Here is a 19645-nt window from a genome sequence, read left to right on the forward strand (position 1 = left end):
CAATTAGTTACATTAAAAGTTCCTGCAATTTTAGTTGCCAGATCTACAAAAAGGTTATCTCCCCCAATTGCATTACTGAAACTTACATGGTTATTTGGATGGACTCGAACTAAGTCCGGCTGTCTTAAAGGGACAGGCAATTTCAAGTGTGGAGTGTAACTTTTCATTGGAACAGTACGTTGGTGTATGCAAAACCAGAGTCCATCAGGGCATGGTGGGCTTGAGTCACCTTTCCAACCGTTAAGAGGGAAAGGAGTGGTATTAGGAATCTGTATATAATGACCCATATTATTTCCTTCTTTTTCCACACAAGGGGTATATGGATGTTGGGTGGTATTTTCTGCCCAACATTTCTCAGGAACTGAGGTATGGGAAATGAAATTACCTTCCTTTCTTCCCCAAATGTGGTCCTGAAACAGGACCACTGTATCTCTGCATTTCTTACATTTCACACCTGATAAAGACATAGGCAAACTAAGAAAAATCAAAGAACATAACAATAACATTGTGAATTAAGTCTTTTTGCGAAATCGTAAGGTAAGAGGTTTTTCTCCAGGAATACAAGTCCAATCTGAGTTCGTATCAGGGTCCTGTGGCGCCTCTACAGGTCCCTTAAATCTGGATGCGTGTGTCCACCCCTTCTCTCTTGTTCGTGCTGCAGCTTCTGTAGTTAAGAGAACTTGGTATGGACCTTCCCACTGGGGCTGGAGTTTTTCAGTCTTCCAGGTCTTGATAAGAATCCAGTCTCCTGGTTCCACTTTGTGTAAAGAAAAGTCTAGAGGCGGTGTTTGTGCCAATAGTCCTCTCTTTCGTAAATCTGTAAGAGAGCGTGACAGTGCCTGTAAATAGTTCCTAACAAATATATCCCCTTCCCCCAAGGTGGGACACCCCTCAACTGTACTCCAGAAGGGAAGCCCAAACATCATTTCATAAGGGGACAGCCCTACATCTTTTCGTGGGGCAGTACGAATTCTCAATAAGGCTAGGGGCAGACACTTTATCCAAGGCATTTTAGTTTCCACCATTAACTTTGTCAATTGGATTTTTAGTGTTCCATTCATACGTTCGACCTTCCCTGAGCTTTGTGGATGCCAAGGGGTATGTAATTTCCAAGAGACCTGTAATGCATCACAAATCAATTGCTGGATTTTTGAAGAAAAATGTGGACCCCTGTCTGAGTCTATAGAATCCATTATACCATATCTGGGGATTATCTGCTCTAGGAGGAGGCGAGCTACTGTAGAGGCTGTAGTATTTATTGTTGGGAAGGCTTCTACCCATCGGGTAAAGTGATCTATTATCACCAACAGATATTTCCATCTTTGAACTTGAGGTAACTCTGTGAAGTCGATCTGGATACATTGAAAAGGGCGTATGGCTAATGGTTGACCTCCCATGGTCCCTGTCCTCATTATCTTCTTATTAATTTTTGTGCATAGGTAACAATTTTGCACCTCTTGTTGGGCCAAGGTGTAGATTCCCTTACACACATATTCTCGAAGCACTGTGTCACATAAGGCTTGAGTGCCCCAGTGGCTCTGTTGATGCAGGTGTTTTAAAATGTTGCGAGTTATTTCTTTATTTAGAACAGTTCTTCCATCTGGTGTTTTCCATGTTCCATCAGGTAATTGGCTTGCGCCCAGCTGATCCATGTTCTTTTCTTCCTTAGCAGTGAAAATGGGAGCTGTCTTTATGCCTTGCCTTATTGGGATTAAAGTCAGCAAACGGACTTCTTGTTGCATGGCTGCTCTTTTGGCTTCTTCATCAGCCAGTCTGTTTCCAATTGCTGTCGGGTTATCTCCCCTTTGATGGCTTGGTATGTAGACCACTGCTATTTCTTGGGGTAATGTTAAGGCTTCTAAAGTCAGAGTAATCATCTGTTCGTGTGCCAATTCCTTTCCTCTTGATGTAATTAGACCACGCTCCTTCCAGATCTTACCAAAGGTATGCACTACCCCGTATGCGTATTTGGAATCTGTGTAAATCGTTCCAATTTTCTTTGCCAGTATTCTGAGGGCTCTCTGCAAGGCATATAGTTCACAGGATTGTGCTGACCAGCTTCCGGGTAGTCTCGTGGATTCTACTACTTTCCAAGTATTTCCTTCTATTATAGCATACCCATTTCTTCTCATTCCGTCAACACATCTGGCGGAGCCGTCAATGTAGAATTCATATCCTTCTCCCAGCGGAGTATCGCAAAGGTCTTCTCGGGTCTTGGTCTGAAGATCTGTCAACTCGACACAGTCATGCTCCACCTCTTTCTCTGTTTCACTGCCGTATAAAAACTGAGCTGGGTTGCAGCTATTAATTTTTGCAAACTGTAAATCTTCTCCAACCATTAAAATGGTTTCATACTTTAATATACGAGAATCAGTCAGCCATCGATGGGCAGTTTGTGTTAATAAAACACTCACAGAATGGGAGGTGTACACAGTCATCTTTCCTCCAAAAGTAAGTTTACGTGCTTCCTCTACCAACAGAGCAGCAGCCGCTACTCCCTGGATACACGTTGGCCATCCGCGAGACACTGGGTCCATCATTTTGGAAAGGAAAGCCACTGGGTGTCGCTGACCACCTTTTTCCTGTGTTAAAACTCCCACAGCTGTTCCTTGGTTATGAGTGACAAATAGCTGGAAGAGCTGTTTTAAAGAGGGCAGAGTGAGCACTGGGGCTCGTGTTAGGCGATGTTTCAAGTCCTCGAACCATCCCTCCTCCTCCTGGGTCCATTTCAATGGATAGTCATTTTCATTTGTCAGTTTATCATACATAAACTTCACCAAAGCTGAGTAGTCCTCTATCCATAACCTACAGTATCCTAAGAGTCCCAGGAATTGTCTTATTTCCTTCTTATTACGGGGTAAAGGCATTCTAGTGATTCCCGCAATTCGTTCAGGGGAAATTCGTTTCTGTCCTTTACTTATCTGGTGTCCCAGATATATCACAGTTTTCTCAACAAACTGTAACTTGTTTCTGGACACTCGTAGACCCTTTTTCCCCAGATAATTCAAGAGTCTAATGGTCTCTCTCCTCATTTCTTGTTCCTTGGGTCCTGATAATAGTAAATCATCCACATACTGCATTAGTTGGGAATCATCAGATTGTGGATAGTCCATCAGGATTTGTTCTAGCATTTGTCCAAACAGGTTTGGAGATTCAGTGAACCCTTGGGGCAATACAGTCCACCGAAACTGTCTCCGTCTACCTGTCCATGGATTTTCCCATTCAAACGCAAACATATCTCTACTTTCCTCTTCTAACGGACAAGTCCAGAAGGCATCCTTCAAGTCGATAACACTAAACCACTCATGGTCTGGGGGAATCCGACTCATAATAGTATAGGGATTAGGCACCACTGGGTGGCGGGTCTGAACAATAGCATTCAAACTTCTTAGATCCTGAACTAGGCGATAGGATCCATCTGACTTTTTTACTGGGAGTATAGGGGTGTTATAAGGTGACATGCATTCTTCTAATAGTCCGTCTCGTATTAAAGTCTCAATTACCGGCTGTAGCCCTTTTCTCCCTTCCAAAGAAATAGGATACTGACGTTTCCTTACCGGCTGATGACCTGGTATTAATGTGACATGTAAAGGTGGGATGTCCAGACCTCCTCGATTTCCCTCCTTATACCAGACTCTCTCGTCAATCTGCCGTTCATCCTCTTCCTTTAAAGCGCAGAGGTGGACTCGCACTTCTCCGTCCACAGGGAGAGCACCCAAACCTAGGAGAGCCTGTAAGTCCCTTCCTAGGAGGTTAAATCCAGCCGAAGGTAATAACAAGAGGTCTTGTACCCCTTCTCTTTCTTCCAGTTTCACTGTTACTTGGGGAATTATTGATACCATTCTGGGAGCTCCTTCTATCCCAGAAATTGTCAAATTACTTTTTATAGGCTCAGTTCCGATTGGCACAGTTATTACACTACTTCGTTCCGCTCCTGTGTCCACCATAAACACCACCTCTTCTCCCTTGGGACCAATTTTTAGTTTTACCAGGGGTTCCCTCTTATATTTGGTCCCTAACATTTGGAACCCCTGACACCCCTAATCTTCTTCCATAAGTTCGAGGGCACGCAATTCCCTCTTGTATCGGGGGCATTCCCTCTTAAAGTGTCCTTCCTCATTGCAGTAATAGCATTTAACAAATCTCCGGGGTCTTCCCTCTCTTGGATATTTTGGATTGTTTAGAGGAAGGTTTTGTTTTCTTTCCCCTCTGGATTCAGCATTCATCTGTCGGATAGTCTGTACCATAACCTTTGTCGCCTTCTTTTGATCTTCTTCTTCTCTCTGCACATATACTTTTTGTGCCTTTTTTAACAGTTCACTTAGGGATTTTTCACTCCAGTCCTCCTCCTTTTCTAGTTTCTTTCTAATGTCTTGCCATGATTTGGAAACAAATTCAATTCGAATAAGCTGTTCACCCATTGGTGTACTAGGGTCCACACCAGCATACTGTTGGACATTCTTTCTCACCCTCTCCAAAAAATCAGTAGGGGACTCGTCTTTCCCCTGGTGGTTCCCAAATGCCTTGGTAAAATTGTGACCCTTTGGCACAGCCTCCCGTATCCCTTTAATTGTCCACTCTCTATATTGTCTCATACTTGCCAATCCCTCGGGTGTTCGTTTGTCCCACCTGGGTTCATTTAAGGGATATTTTTGTTCATGGGGTCTAGGGTCCCCAGGTTGTTCATATTCCCACATGAGGAGGGCAGCCCGTCGAATCATCTGCCTCTCCTGGGGTGAAAATAATGTTCCCATTATTGCCTGCATCTCTTCCCACGTATATGTGTTTGGTCCCAAGAATTGGTCAAGCTGTTCAGCCAGTCCTATAGGATCTTCCAATAACTTTTTCATTTCTTTCTTAAATCCCCGCACCTCTGTACTAGTTAGGGGAACATTCACATATCCCGTTCCCCCTCCCGGTCCTCCCATAGGAACTTCTCTCAGGGGATTTAGGTTTATTGAAAACTTTGATGGTCCTGGACCAGTCTGGGATCTTGTCCAGGGTCGGTTTACCGGTGGAAGTTTAGGGTCCGACTCCCTTAATTCATCCTTTTTATCCCGGCCCCCTTCGGGGCAATCAGATTCATCACCTTTCCCCTCCGGTAATAAGCTTTCCTCGGGCGCAGTAGGCACCGGGGGAATATAAGGAGGGGGAAGGTTGTCCAGAGGTTCCCATTTCTTTTCTCCTGCCACTCTCAATTTAAAACATTCTGTTAAGGATCCTGGCCAGGGAACCCAACAAAATGCATATGCTGACTCTTCTTGATTCACCTTTGGTCTCGAATTTACATATATGTTTAATGCTTGTCTAACCCAATCCTCATCAGATCCAAATTTCGGCCACCAGACCGAGGAACCTTTAATAGGTTGTTTTGACCAAAGGAGACAATATTGGACCATCTTTTTCTTGTTTTTGTCCCGATATCTTTTACTATCCCAATTTTCAAACATTCTCCCCAAAGGGCTGTCAAGGGGTACTCCCAGGAATTGTCCTGAATTTTCAGACGAGCCCTTAGATTTTGATCCTCCCATTTTCCCACCTAGATCTGTTTATCGTTGCTGAGGACCCTCTCGCTCTGGACCCTACTCCCTTCCTCTCAGACGCCTCGTCGGAGGTGCTGTCCCTCCTTCGGTTACCGCCGAGGTTTCCCTGGGGTCTATCCTAGAGTCCCGCGACAGGGTTCTCACACAACGACAAAAGATCTATACTTAATCTATTCCGTTAGGTTTTTATCCAAACAGGTGTATCCCGTTACACCTGTTACCCAATCCCCACACCACAATCGTAAGTCGTCACTTACCGGTGTCTTCCCGGGGATTGAACCGTCACCCTTCTCCTCTCCGTCGTGTCGTGTCACCCTGTCCGGATACCACTCGCTCATGCCGCCCGAAGCGACGAGCAAGGGACTAAGAGCCGCTGAACTCAGCGGGGTGCACCGCCTCCGATGTCCCTCTTCTCGCCTCCCCTCACGGCCGGAGTGTAGATCCCGGACGAGCCCCCATTTGTCAGAAATAAAACTTCTCACACATGAGTCTCTTTAAAACTGATGACACGACAAGCTTTATTTACAAGTCTGCAGAGTTGGACTCAACTGGTTTCTCACCAGTTAAGCCCCGATACATACAGTGCATTGATTTTTATACCTTTATTATTTGCCCTTCCCCTTCTTATTAATACTGTTTTAATTGGTTAGTATTACAAAAACATTCTAAGTATAACTGCATTATTAATTATCACGTTCGTTACGTACGCTGTGAACTCTACATTCACTGAATTCTGTTTCTCACACTTCTTATCAATCCTTTGTCTCCTGCATGTCTCTCACTATGACCATGAAAAGATAGGTTTAAAAAAACATATTCAGCAGCTCCTTCTGTCCTTGACTGCTAGTAAACTCTCTGTCCGTTCTGGCTTCCCTGTTTATGATTAATCATCACATTTTAACTTAAGTCTTTTTAACCTAAATTCTCTATATCACAACCTCCTCCTGCCTTAATCTTCCTCCTAGACTGGTTTTCCATTCCCTTTGTTTCTTACAGGCCATTCTTTGTTCTGATCTGGCCTGTGTCTCCTGTGCTACTCACCACCTCCTTTAGTTTGAGCATTCCTCCTAAATCGTTTTATGCATTTCCTCTCCCTGTATTTTGGAGAGATAATTTTGTTCAGCCAACTTTGCTCCATGCTGTGATTGCCACTTAATCACATTCCTTTTTCCCTGAACCATGCAGTAAATATACACTTATTAATTAATCATTTATTTCATACTGTTTTAACCCCTAGATTCCAACATAGCTCAGCTCGGAACATCGAGTGAAAGCCCGATGCGACCCAAGAAGGGCCTTGGGGCGGGAGGGGGTCACCCCAAGATACAGCCGCCATCCTGAACAGGATGAAAAGTTTGTACACTCTTTTCACGAGCATTGAATATGCGATAAGAGACATATCGGAGATTAAGGAAATCATGGAAGATTTAACAGAATGAATAACTCAAGATGAGCTGGACAGAACAAAAGACAGGTGAAAGGACACAGACTAGAAAAGGACTGATGGACAAGATCGACCATGTGCAGATGTAACCTTGTAAGAATCATTGGACTGGAAGAAGGAATTGAGGGAAGAAACCCCACGAGCTTCTTCAAAACGTAGACCCCACAAATTCTGGGACAAAGCAAGTTAAGTGCAAAACTGCAACTTGGAAGTGCTCACAGACCCTCAGACTCCGAAGAACCAGTGAACGGCAATGTGAGAGATGGGAAAATTGATCTAAAATTATGAACATGGAAGAAACTAAAGTTCATCAGTAAATGGCTGTAACCAGTTCAAACAGGATAAGCTTGGGGCTTAGGATGCAGGAAAGCAGAGTCAGCACGATTAACATAAGAATCTTCTAGTCTTTGTGACAAGACCATAAGACTAAGATAAGGAAGGGTAAGGTACAATAGAATGTAGGAAGTTGAGGTAGTCTGGATCAGATAAGGGTCTCCTAGCCCTGGACAGAAGTACCAAGTCATACATTTCTAATTAGCTAACCATACACAGATTTATACATATGAAATTAGCCAACCCTAGATAGAATGAGTCAACTCTGCATATCAAGAGACTGTAGCCCCGAGAATCAGGAAGGTGTGAATAAGGACAATGACATGATGGGGCACCCACAGGATACCCCCTGGTCCTCCAAGTGTACTGAAACTGCACGTAGGCAGGAAGGATTGCCTATGCCAAACCCATCCAGGGGGCAGAAGAATGTAAGGGGGAGGGCACTCTGATACTGAAATTGACTGTATAAAAGTTGGGTGAGCCCCAGTGTATGTGTGTATTCCCAGGGTAAGGGGAAGCACCCAACTTTGCATTGTTGTAGTAATAAATGTTCTTTGTTCTCAATTTTTGTCTCGAGCAATTTCTTTAAAGGTACTTTAATTTCTAACAAATGGGGGCTCGTCCGGGATCACACTCCCTCCACTGACAGAGTACTCTGACGACGAGAGTAGGTGCACCCCGGCTGATTCAGCTGGACTCACGGGCGATGGGTGGCTGGTCAGTGGAAGAAGCGAGTGATATCCGAGAAGAGGCATTGAGAACAAACGGCGGAAGGAAGCGCGCTAGAGCAGTACTACTAGAACTCGGTAAGAGTATTTTACTTGTTTCTAAGCATGGGAATAACGGGCAGTAAAGAGGAGAGTCCTGACACAGGACGTGACCACCAGATAGCTACGTACAGCCCGCTTGGGTTGATGTTATCTGAGTGGGGCACAGGAAAGACCCGTGGTAAAGAGAAACTGACGATGGTCAGGTATTTTACTTGTTTCTAAGCATGGGAATAACGGGCAGTAAAGAGGAGAGTCCTGACACAGGACGTGACCACCAGATAGCTACGTACAGCCCGCTTGGGTTGATGTTATCTGAGTGGGGCACAGGAAAGACCCGTGGTAAAGAGAAACTGATGATGGTCAGGTATTGTTGTATTGAATGGGTTAAATACCCGGTTAAAGGGAGCTCCGTGTACTGGCCAAAATTCGGATCCGAGGATGAATGGATGTGTAAAGCTTTGAACCTATGGCTCTATCAAAACCAGAAAGACAATGTTGAGAGCAGGGAATATGCAGCCTGCTGGCTCAAGGGATCCATTGAACAGCTGGTTTTGAATGAGAAAGAATTCAGGGATAAGAGAGAGGAGGAACCTTTTGTCCCTGAATCACAGGGTTGGGATGTGTTACATTCCCTCCCTCCACCTTATGTTCCTCCTATGCCGGCTCCTATCTTTCCTTCCCCTCCTATAACCTACCCTTCTGCACCTTCCCCACCTCCCCCACCACTAGAGAAGAGAGCAGGAGTGGTATGATAACTTGCTCACAAAGCACTCGATTACCACCTCTGTTGACAGGAGAGAGAAGTAACTTTAATTCAGAACAGCATGAGACTCTTCAGGAAGAAAGGGCAGAACCCTTTGATTCATTTCCCAGGGAGCAGGAACCCAGACCTAATAAGCCAGAAACCAATTGGATGAGACCACTGCGGGAAGTTCCCATGGGAGAGGGTCTCAGTTTCGTAAATGTGCCCCTGACCAGTACTGAAGTGCGTAACTTTAAGAAAGAACTGACCTTCCTGATAGAAGATCCCCAGGGATGTGCCGAACAGTTAAGACCAATTTTTGGGACCAAATATATATACAATATGGGGGTCTCGACATAGAATCCCCAGCAGGGGAACAATTGGTACTAACAGGTTTTGTTACCAACTCAGCCCCAGACATTAGGAGAAAATTACAAAAGACAGAAAATTGGCATGAGCAGGGAATAACCCAGCTTCTACAGATCACACAAAAAGCATTTGTCCAGACATCTGAGGATAAGCAGAAAGCAAAGGCTAACATTTTGATGCAAGCAGTTAAAGTAATAGTAGATTAGTAACATGAAAAAGGCAGGGACTGTGTGCCAGCTCCTGAATGTTGGGAGAAGCGTCGGGAGTGGGAGAGTAGAGACCAGAGATAATTTCATAAATCACGACTTCCCACTTCAGTCACTGACCAATATTGATTAAAATTCATGCTAAAAATTAAATGTCATAAATGATCGTTTTTCAATACTGTAGAATTAGCGAATTTAACTACCAGTTAATTCCAATTTATGAAATAAATTGTATTCAAATGTGATTTTGCACAGGGAGTACCTGAGAGTTGAGTGATGTTATAACATTTGCAGGGAGAAATGTTTGCGCAAATAGGGTGAGTTCTACACGTCTTATTTTAAGTGTATGTAAGATAAAGAAAGGATCTGATGTGTAAAGTGGCTGGTTCAGCCAGTTGAAGCAGGAGTGTGCATGTCCCTTTAAGTGCACTGTGGCACTTGAAATTGAGGCTTCAGGCTCTTGTCTTGTAGTTAGAGGTATGGAGCCCTATCAATAGATTTAGTACATTTCTTGTACACATTCAGCAGTCAAGGTCCGTGAGTTTAAAGATCACCCACCTCTGGAGAATAAAGATACCTCTGGGGATTCCTATGGGGATTCCTATAAGTTTAATCATTCATTTCTCTGGTGCATTTTCCTCCGGAGTGAAATTAATGCCTCAGCACAATTTCTCTGTATTGCCGCTGTTATTTAATTCATGATAACTTTCCCCCATTCATCAGGTTTATATTTAAATCCGGTAGTGCGGAAGTTACATTGTAAATGATCACGGAGGTAAACCCTGCGCAACTGGATTCAGCTTAATGGAGAAATAAACCTGCGAATTGGTCTATGGTGCTGTGTGACTACTGCAATAGGTGGAATATGATTTAAATTGGTGGCATAGTTCAGAACAATTGGGTGCATAAGAATAATAATATCATTAAGAACTCACAGATCTTGTACCAGATGCTATTCAGTACATCTTGACTTAAGGACTGGAGAAATTGGCATGTTAGAATGAGATTGGCATGGTACCAATATTTCTTGATTCAGTAATGACTCCACAAGCTCCAGGATTCATGCAGCAGAACTTTTAAGTGGAATATAATAGAAACTAGCCTGTACTTAAATTATTGTGTGTGCAATCTTCATAAGAACATCTTTTAACTTTTTTTTGGTGCCTGTTTTACAGACTGTTTTAAATAAGGCCAGCTCCTGTGAGCTGTGGCACAAGGCATTTTACTTAAGGCAGAACTAAAGGTTGAATATGTTTCAAGTTCTCTTGCAGGGGCTCTTGTGCTGCAATGTCTGTTATGTACTCACTCTAACAAATTGGAGGGTTGTGCCCCATACAGACAAGCAGCTCCAACTGCATTTTAATAAGGTCTAACATATTCAAAACCCATGCAAATATGGTTTGTGTTTCATTTTACAATTTTTACACTAACACAAAGGAAAGTCAGATTGTTATTCATTTTATTAAAACCTGGCGATTGGGTTTATGTAAAAGCATGGCAAGAGGATCAACTAAAACCTGCCTGGGATGGTCCCTTCTGTTTACTTTTAATTACAGACACCGCAGTAAGAACAAGAGAGAAAGGCTGGACCCACATTCAAAGAATTAAACCAGCTTCTGAACCACAACATCACGACACACAGATTCAACCCTCAACCTGGCGTGCAGTTCCTCATCCATCAGACCTGATACTTACACTGCGCCGTGACAAAGTGCCGTAATGTTACATTTATTGTTGTTTCCTATTTTAATGGTTTATACAGTTACATTTATTGTTGTTTCCTATTTTAATGGTTTATACAGTTACATTTATTGTTGTTTCCTATTTTAATGGTTTATACAGTTATTATTGTTGTTTCCTATTTTAATGGTTTATACAGTTATTTTTGTATTTTTTATTGCCGTATTTTAATGGGTTTTACATTTATTGTTGTTTCCTATTTTAATGGTTTATACAGTTACATTTATTGTTGTTTCCTATTTTAATGGTTTATACAGTTATTATTGTTGTTTCCTATTTTAATGGTTTATACAGTTATTTTTGCATTTTTTATTGCGGTTTTCAATGGGTGTTACATTTATCGTTGTTTATTCAGTTATTGTTGTATTTTATTGCTGTTTTCAATGGGTTTTACTTTTATTGTTGTTTATTCATTTTTTTGGAATATTGTTCGTTAAATGGATATGTCACTTCAGTACTCGCTATGTTTTAAGTCCCCCTGGAATAGGGGCAGCAGAGGTTACAATTGTGCTCCTTTAGAATGTAGACAGGGCATGGATTTAATGTATAGTCATAGTGGAATATGGGTTAACAAGGGATTCCAATACGGACCAGGGGAACTGAACAGCTTTAGTGGAGTACATTTAATTTGTCTCTTAGCCTACACAGGTATTAAAGACAAGAGTTTTGAGGCGATAGCATAAAAGACATGGTGGGACAAAGACAGACAGAATGGTAGTCAGGATTGTACATGTAGCAGAGAGAGAGAGAGTTAATACATATGCTAATGTACACAGACAGGCTGCAACTCACAAGTTCAATGATACATATGCTAATGTTAGCAGACAAGCTGCAACACACAGTTAAATCACAAGAAACAATCCCCCCCCAGCTTGGTCTCTTTTCATCACCCCGTGAAGGGGAGCACCAGTTACCAACAACGTGAGCTGCTTGACACTTTAATATCAGGCTCCAGGCAGCCTTCGGAGATCGGTGGCCCTAGGGTTCGGGGCTGAAGAGGACATCAGATACTAGCCACAATTCAACGGAACCGCCTGACTACTGCTAATCGTTCGCTGCTGAAGGCAGCGTTTCTCACAGACTTCGTCAGGACAATGCTTACAAAAGTCGGGTGGTTAAAAGACACTGCTTCAATGTTTCAACGTGAATCTGCCCATGCCCATGTTCAGACGTGGCAACTTCGGACTGATGTGGGATGGACTAGACTCTTTACTAAGAACTGGAGCCTGATACTCACAACCCTAATAAGCAGCTGGACTCGCTACTCTGACCTTCATGGTGCTCCCCTACCTAAAGACTTTACACAGGTGTTACATTTCGGTTATTGACCAGCTGGGTAAAACTACACCTTACACTTGAAAGATCAGTATTACTGATCTAAAAGAAAAGTGAGGAAGGTGGGGGGGCGGGGGGATCAGTCACACTGACACTAGTAACCAAAGATCAGTAACACTGATCATGGTGAAAGATCAGTATTACTGATCTAAAAGAAAAGTGAGGATTGTGAGAGATGGTAAAATTGATCTAAAATTATGAACATGGAAGAAACTAAAGTTCATCAGTAAATGGCTGTCACCAGTTCAAACAGGATAAGCTTGGGGCTTAGGATGCAGGAAAGCAGAGTCAGCACGATTAACATAAGAATCTTCTAGTCTTTGTGACAAGACCATAAGACTAAGATAAGGAAGGGTAAGGTACAATAGAATGTAGGAAGTTGAGGTAGTCTGGATCAGATAAGGGTCTCCTAGCCCTGGACAGAAGTACCAAGTCATATATTTCTAATTAGCTAACCATACACAGATTTATACATATGAAATTAGCCAACCCTAGATAGAATGAGTCAACTCTGCATATCAAGAGACTGTAGCCCCGAGAATCAGGAAGGTGTGAATAAGGACAATGACATGATGGGGCACCCACAGGATACCCCCTGGTCCTCCAAGTGTACTGAAACTGCACGTAGGCAGGAAGGATTGCCTATGCCAAACCCATCCAGGGGGCAGAAGAATGTAAGGGGGAGGGCACTCTGATACTGAAATTGACTGTATAAAAGTTGGGTGAGCCCCAGTGTATGTGTGTATTCCCAGGGTAAGGGGAAGCACCCAACTTTGCATTGTTGTAGTAATAAATATCCTTTGTTCTCAATTTTTGTCTCGAGCAATTTCTTTAAAGGTACTTTAATTTCTAACAGCAACCATAACAAATCCTGGGAAGGCTTTTAAGTTACTGGGAGAGGAATGCAATCTTGGGGGCAGCTTATGAATATTCAAAAAAATAACAAAAGTCATGTTATTTTTCAGGACTTCGGCCCTGCTCTTGGTCAAACAAAGGAAGGAATTTGACGAGATAAAAAGAAAACTACGATCTAAAAACTAAATATTCAATGACTTACCCAAGATGTTGAGGGTGGAAGTTTCAGAAGGTAATCGACAAATTTTCAAGAACAAAGAAGTGGAAGAATTTTTAAGAAAGTTAAGAAAAGATTAAAGTCACCAGATGAGAAGATTGAAAGGGACTAACTGAAATACGTACCTTTTTTATTTATATTTAGTAGGACTGAACTATTTTGTTTTTACCGCTGAAAGAAAAATTGTAATTTACATGGGGAGTGCTGGAAAGAAAGGAGCAATGTGAAGAAAGTAGCAGGGGGAAAGGTGGAAAATGGCGCCGGGAGAGGAGTGCTTTTAAAAGCTGGCGCTAAAGGGAGGGGCTCTTCTTTGGAAGATTCCGTGGGCTTTTTTCCTGGGCTTCCGGGTTCTGTTGTTAACGTCACTGTCAGAGCCACGGATGTGTGTCTGTTTCTTAAAGGGGAAACATGTCTGCTTCTTAAAAGGGAATTACCTCTTAAAAGGGAACTGTTCCTCACAAATGAAATGAAAAGGGAAATGTTTCTTAAAAGGGAAATGTCTCTTAAAAGAGAAACATTGCAGGATTATTTTGAAAAGTGGAAAGATTTTATTGTTATGCAATATTTATTTGAAAATGGTATAGATAAAAAACTGAAGTTTATTAGTTTTAATATTAATGGCCGATGAAGAGGAAAAGGGTCTTGGCATACCTAAAGAAATTAAAAACGGATGTAATTTTTTTTCAGGAAACTCATCTTAAGAAATTGGAACATGATAAATTAAAAAGAGGAAGAGTGGGACAAATAATATCATCTTCCTTTGGTTCAAAGGCAAGAGGGGTGGCGATTCTATTTAATAAAAATACACCAGTGTTAATAGAAGATACCTCGATTGATCAAGCCGGAAGGAATGTAATGGCACACAGTAAAATTTATGGAGAATATTTTATGCCCCAAATTATGAAGCCTTTTAGAAGGATATCTTCTCATAAACAGCAGAGGGAAGACAAGGAGATTTGAATTTTTGCTTGGACCCAACACAAGATAAATCTACAAGAACAGCAAAGAGGGCAAAAGCAGCAAAATCCAGAATTACACATAGGAACATAGGAAATAGGAACAGGAGTAGGCCAAAAATGGCCCATCGAGCCTGCTCCGCCATTCAATACGATCATGGCTGATCTTAAGAAATTGGAACATGATAAATTAAAAAGAGGAAGAGTGCGACAAATAATATCATCTTCCTTTGGTTCAAAGGCAAGAGGGGTGGCAATTCTCTGAAGCATATAAATCTTATTGATGTATGGAGCCGATTAAATCCCACAGAGAGAAAGAGAGACTGCTCCTTTTACTCATGGGTGCACGGCTCACATACAAGGATCAACTTATTTTCAATGTCTGCCCAGTTAAAAAGTAGAGTGATAAAAATAGAATACCTAGCGAGGCTTCTATTGGACCATTCCCCGTTAATATTAACTATAGCAACAAGGGAAAAGCAAGAGAATGTAGACAGATGGTGTCTCAATACCACACAACTTAGAATAACAGACTCATGTGAATTTATAAAGAGGCATATTTTGTGAAACAAATCTGCTGTCTACTAATAGTTTCTTGATATGGGACACAGTCAAAGCATATTTAAAAAGACAAATTATATCCCATGTAAAGAATCTTAAGAGGGAACATATGGAAGAAATAAACAGTTTAGAGAAGGATATTTTAAAAATGAGGAAAAAAAACATACTACAAGAAGAATACAGATTACTAGAGTATAAAAGCCCAAGATATTATACAATACAAATATATAGGATAGAAAAAGATCTATTAAAAACTAAACAAGACTACGAGTTGGGCGAACAGGCTCACAAAGTTTTATCTTGGCAGATTAAAGCAAAGGAGTCAAATTAAAATGATAAATGCTATAAAAACAGAGGCAGACACTCTAGCATCTAAACAAAAGGAAGTCAATGACATTTTTAGACAATGTTGCATGAAATTATGCAAATCGGAATTACTAGGAGATGAGAATGAAATGGAAGAATTTTTGTCGAGTGTTGAACTTCCAAAACTAGAAGAGAGAGAAAGGATAGAACTAGACACTCCCTCTACAAGGGAAGAAATTGAAAAGGCTAATAATTCACTGAGGGGAGATGGATTCCCACCTGAGTTTTACAGGGAATTTAAAGAACTATTAATGCCCCTTTTTAATGGATGTTCTGGAACAAGCTGTAGAAACATAGATCTTCTCGGAATCATTCTCAACCATGATTATTACAGTGTTACTAAAAAAAACTTGTTAAAAACCGCAATATAGACCAATATCCCTGTTAAATGCTGATTACAAAATATTAGCAAAAGCATTGGCTAATAGGTTAGGACAATATTTACCAAAATTGATATCAAACAGGATTTGTTAAATGAAGACATTCAACAAATAGTCTAGGAAGATTATTTAATATAATACAATGCTAAAGCTGAATGAAATCCAAGTATTACAGTTCCCCTGGATGTGGAAAAAGGCTTTTGAAATTTTGGAATGGCCCTTTCTATTTAAAGCACTGGAAAAATTTGGCATAGTCAGAACATTTATAAATTGAATTAAACCACAAGCTAAAATTATACCCAATAATCAGGTGTTGGCGGTGTTCCCCTTGAGTAGATTGAGCAGACAGGGATACCCGCTGTCCCCAGCATTTTTTATTTTAGCATTTGAACCACTGGCGGAGATAATAAGATGGGATCTGGATATAAAGGGCTTCAAAGTTGGACAAAAAAAACATAAAATTAGTCTATTTGTCGATGATGTGCTACTTTTCCCATCAGACCCGGTTAATCTTACAGAAATTACAAGGAACACTAGCAAAATGTGGAAGAATATCAGGTTATCAAATAAATATGGACAAAAGTGAGATAATGCCTTATCAAAAATAACAAAAAGGAAGTAAATTTAAGTGGAAGACAGATAGATTAAAGATCTTGGAACAGCAACAGACAACAACTTGCAAAATCTGTACCAACTAAATGATCTTGGGAGGATAGAAAAGGACCTGCAGAAATGGAGGAAATTAATTATTCCTTTAGTGGGAAGGGTTAACTGCGTCAAAATGAAAGTGATGCCGACTGCAAAACTTTTTTCAATCACTGTCTGTTCCATTATCTAAAAACTTTTTTAAGCTACTAAACAACCACATTAGACAGTTCCTATGGAATAATAAAGGTACCAAGAATCGCACTGGAAAAACAGGGTGGGAGGACTTAGACTTCCAGATTTCAAAAAATATTACCTAGCTGCACAGGCTAGATTTCTCGCAGCCTGCTTCACTGAAGGCCACCACCACCCCTCCTCCCCCACCCTGTCTTGGGTTCAAATGGGAATGTACTCAATGGAGGAGGGGGAAGCAAAGGACTTTATCTATAAATGGAGTTTCAAATCACTAAAGAAAAAGATGGATAACCTCATTCTAATACAAATTATTAGAACGTGGCAAAAAATTAATGAATGTATAGGAAAAAAGTAGGGATATCAATAAAAGCACGAATGTGTTAAAATGTGTTATTTTGCCTATGAACATGAGCAATAAAATATTAAACTTGTGATACAACAAAGGTATAAGATGTATTGAAGACTGCTACATGGGTGGAACTCTTATCCTTTGAACAACTAAAACACAAATACAGAGGGGCCATTGGGACCTTCTTCTGTTCTCTCCAGCTTAGATCATTCTTAAGAGAAAGACAGGGACCAACGTTGACTCCACCTGAATTAGTGAAACAGAACGAACGGACTGGATGGGGAATACACCCAAATTTATTACAAAAATGTACCATGGTCTCCAGAGCGAAAGTCAAAAAATCCAGGGTTGCAGAGGTCAAGGGGAAGATGGGATTCCGACTTGGGGGTAGTGATTCCAGAAAGAAACTGGTCAGATCAGTGGAAGGACAGTGCAACATCAATTATAAATGCAAGAGGTGGATTTTTTCAGTGTAATTGTTTACACCAATTATATCTGAGCCCACAAAAGTTACACAGATCAAAAGCTGAAATTTCAGAGAAGTGTTTCAGATGTGGGACTAAGACTAGAACTTTTCTATGTGCTGTGTGGTTGTGCGAGAAGGCGAGGTCATTTTGGCGAGACATCACAGGAAAATTAACCAGAATAACACCTTCACGGGCGACCTGGAGATCTACTTACTAGGTAATTTCATGGAAATAAGCAACAAATTTAATAAATATCAAAATATAATTTACAAAAATAGCACTGGCGGCAGCGAGAAAATGTATCGCGATCACTTGGATGTCTGACTCCCCTCGACTTATAGCACAATGGACCGCAGAAATGAACAGCTGTATATCTACAGAAAAAAATCACATAAAGAACAAATATGACACTTTTGTAAAGGTCTGGCAGCCAAACCTGGTCCACTTAGGGGCCCAGATACATAAATAAAAAGAAAAATGACCATAAATGTAACTATTATATATATTTAAATGAGGTTTCCCAAATTGTATTGTATATATTTAAAGAACATGTATGCTCTGATGGAGGGCAGACTCATACGTAGAGAAGAGGGGGGAGGGATGCATTGTTTTGTTTTTGATTGCTGTTGTTTGAAAGAAAAAGTTTAATTGTGATACTGAAAATTTTATAATGTATATTTTTGAAAAATATTCAAAAATAAAATATTCAAAAAAAGCTAAATTCTATAAAGGTTCATTTAGGTAGCAGATGGAGTTTAATGTAGATAAGTGTGAGGTGCTTCATTTTGGGAAGAATAACCAAAATAGGACATATGTAGTGAAGGAGAGGGCATTGAGGAATGCAGAGGAACAGAGGGATCTTGGAATAACAGTTCAGCGTTACTTGAAGATGGATTCCCATGTAGATAGGGTGGTGAAGAAGGCTTTTGGTATGCTGGCCTTTATAAATCATAGCATAGAGTATAGGAGCTGGGAGGTGATGTTGAGACTGTTTAAGGCATTGGTGAGGCCACGTTTGGAATATTGTGTGCAGTTCTGGTCTCCAAATTCTAGGAAGGATATCAATAAGGTAGAGAGGGTGCAGAGAAGATTTACTAAAATGTTGCCTGGATTGCAGTATCTAGCCTGTTCTGTGCTGTAAGTGGTTATATGGTTATATGGTTAATATGGAGAAAGATTGAGTGAACTGGGACTTTATTCATTGGAGTGTAGAAGGTTGAGGGGGGATTTGATAGAGGTATTTAAAATTATGAAGAGAATAGATAGAGTAGATGTGAATAGGCTCTTCCTCTGAGGATAGGGGAGATTGGAACGAGGGGTCATAAGTTAAGGGTTAGGGGGTAAAACTTTATAAGTAACATAAGAGCAAGCTTCTCCACTCAGAGAGCAGTGGCTGAGTGGAATGACCTTCTGGAAGAGGTGTTTCCAGCAGAGTCAATTCTGTCATTTAAGAGGAGGTTGGATAAAGGCGTTGAAGGGTTATGTACAGGGAGCGGGTAGGTGGGACTAGTGGAGTTTCACTTAAATCAGTGCGGACTAGAAGGCCCAAGATGGCCTACTTCCACACTGTAATTTTTTATGATTATGCTTAAATGGTTTCTCCAACTTCCTAAACTTCCTATGTGATACAACAAATCTGAAGTTATCTTTCTGTTCAGCTTTAAGTCATCTATCATAATCCCTGATATTTTTTCAGGAAGCAAATCTTATTGAAAAAAAATTGTTATTCAGTGTTATCTATAATGTTATTTTTCATCTTTCGGATGGCTCCGTGGTGGGGAAGGAACCTACAGATGCAACGACAGTTAAAGGTTTTCAAATAATTGGTCTGAAAATAAAGTAAAATGCTTTAAGGTTTATATATTCACGAAAGTGAAGTTTGTTCAGTGAAAGGACAGTCGAGTATTTTTGTCTTTGAAACTGTTTATTCTTATTGCAGGTGCATTAGTTAGGCATTTATAAGCCTCAAGCAACCGGAAAATACTCTTATCTGGCACCTACCAATCTCCAAGGGTGCGAGATACCAGGGGCTTTACTGTACATGATAAACTTCAACTTTTGTCTGCTGCAAGGCAAACAAAGCGTCACCTTGCTTGGCGCGAGGAGAAAGAGAAGCAGAAGGCAGTCCCTTTAGAGGCGCTGAGTGTCCGTGAATTAGCCTCCAGCACTCCC

The sequence above is a fragment of the Narcine bancroftii genome, chromosome 8, assembly GCF_036971445.1.
Source record: "Narcine bancroftii isolate sNarBan1 chromosome 8, sNarBan1.hap1, whole genome shotgun sequence".
Classification (NCBI taxonomy): domain Eukaryota; kingdom Metazoa; phylum Chordata; class Chondrichthyes; order Torpediniformes; family Narcinidae; genus Narcine; species Narcine bancroftii.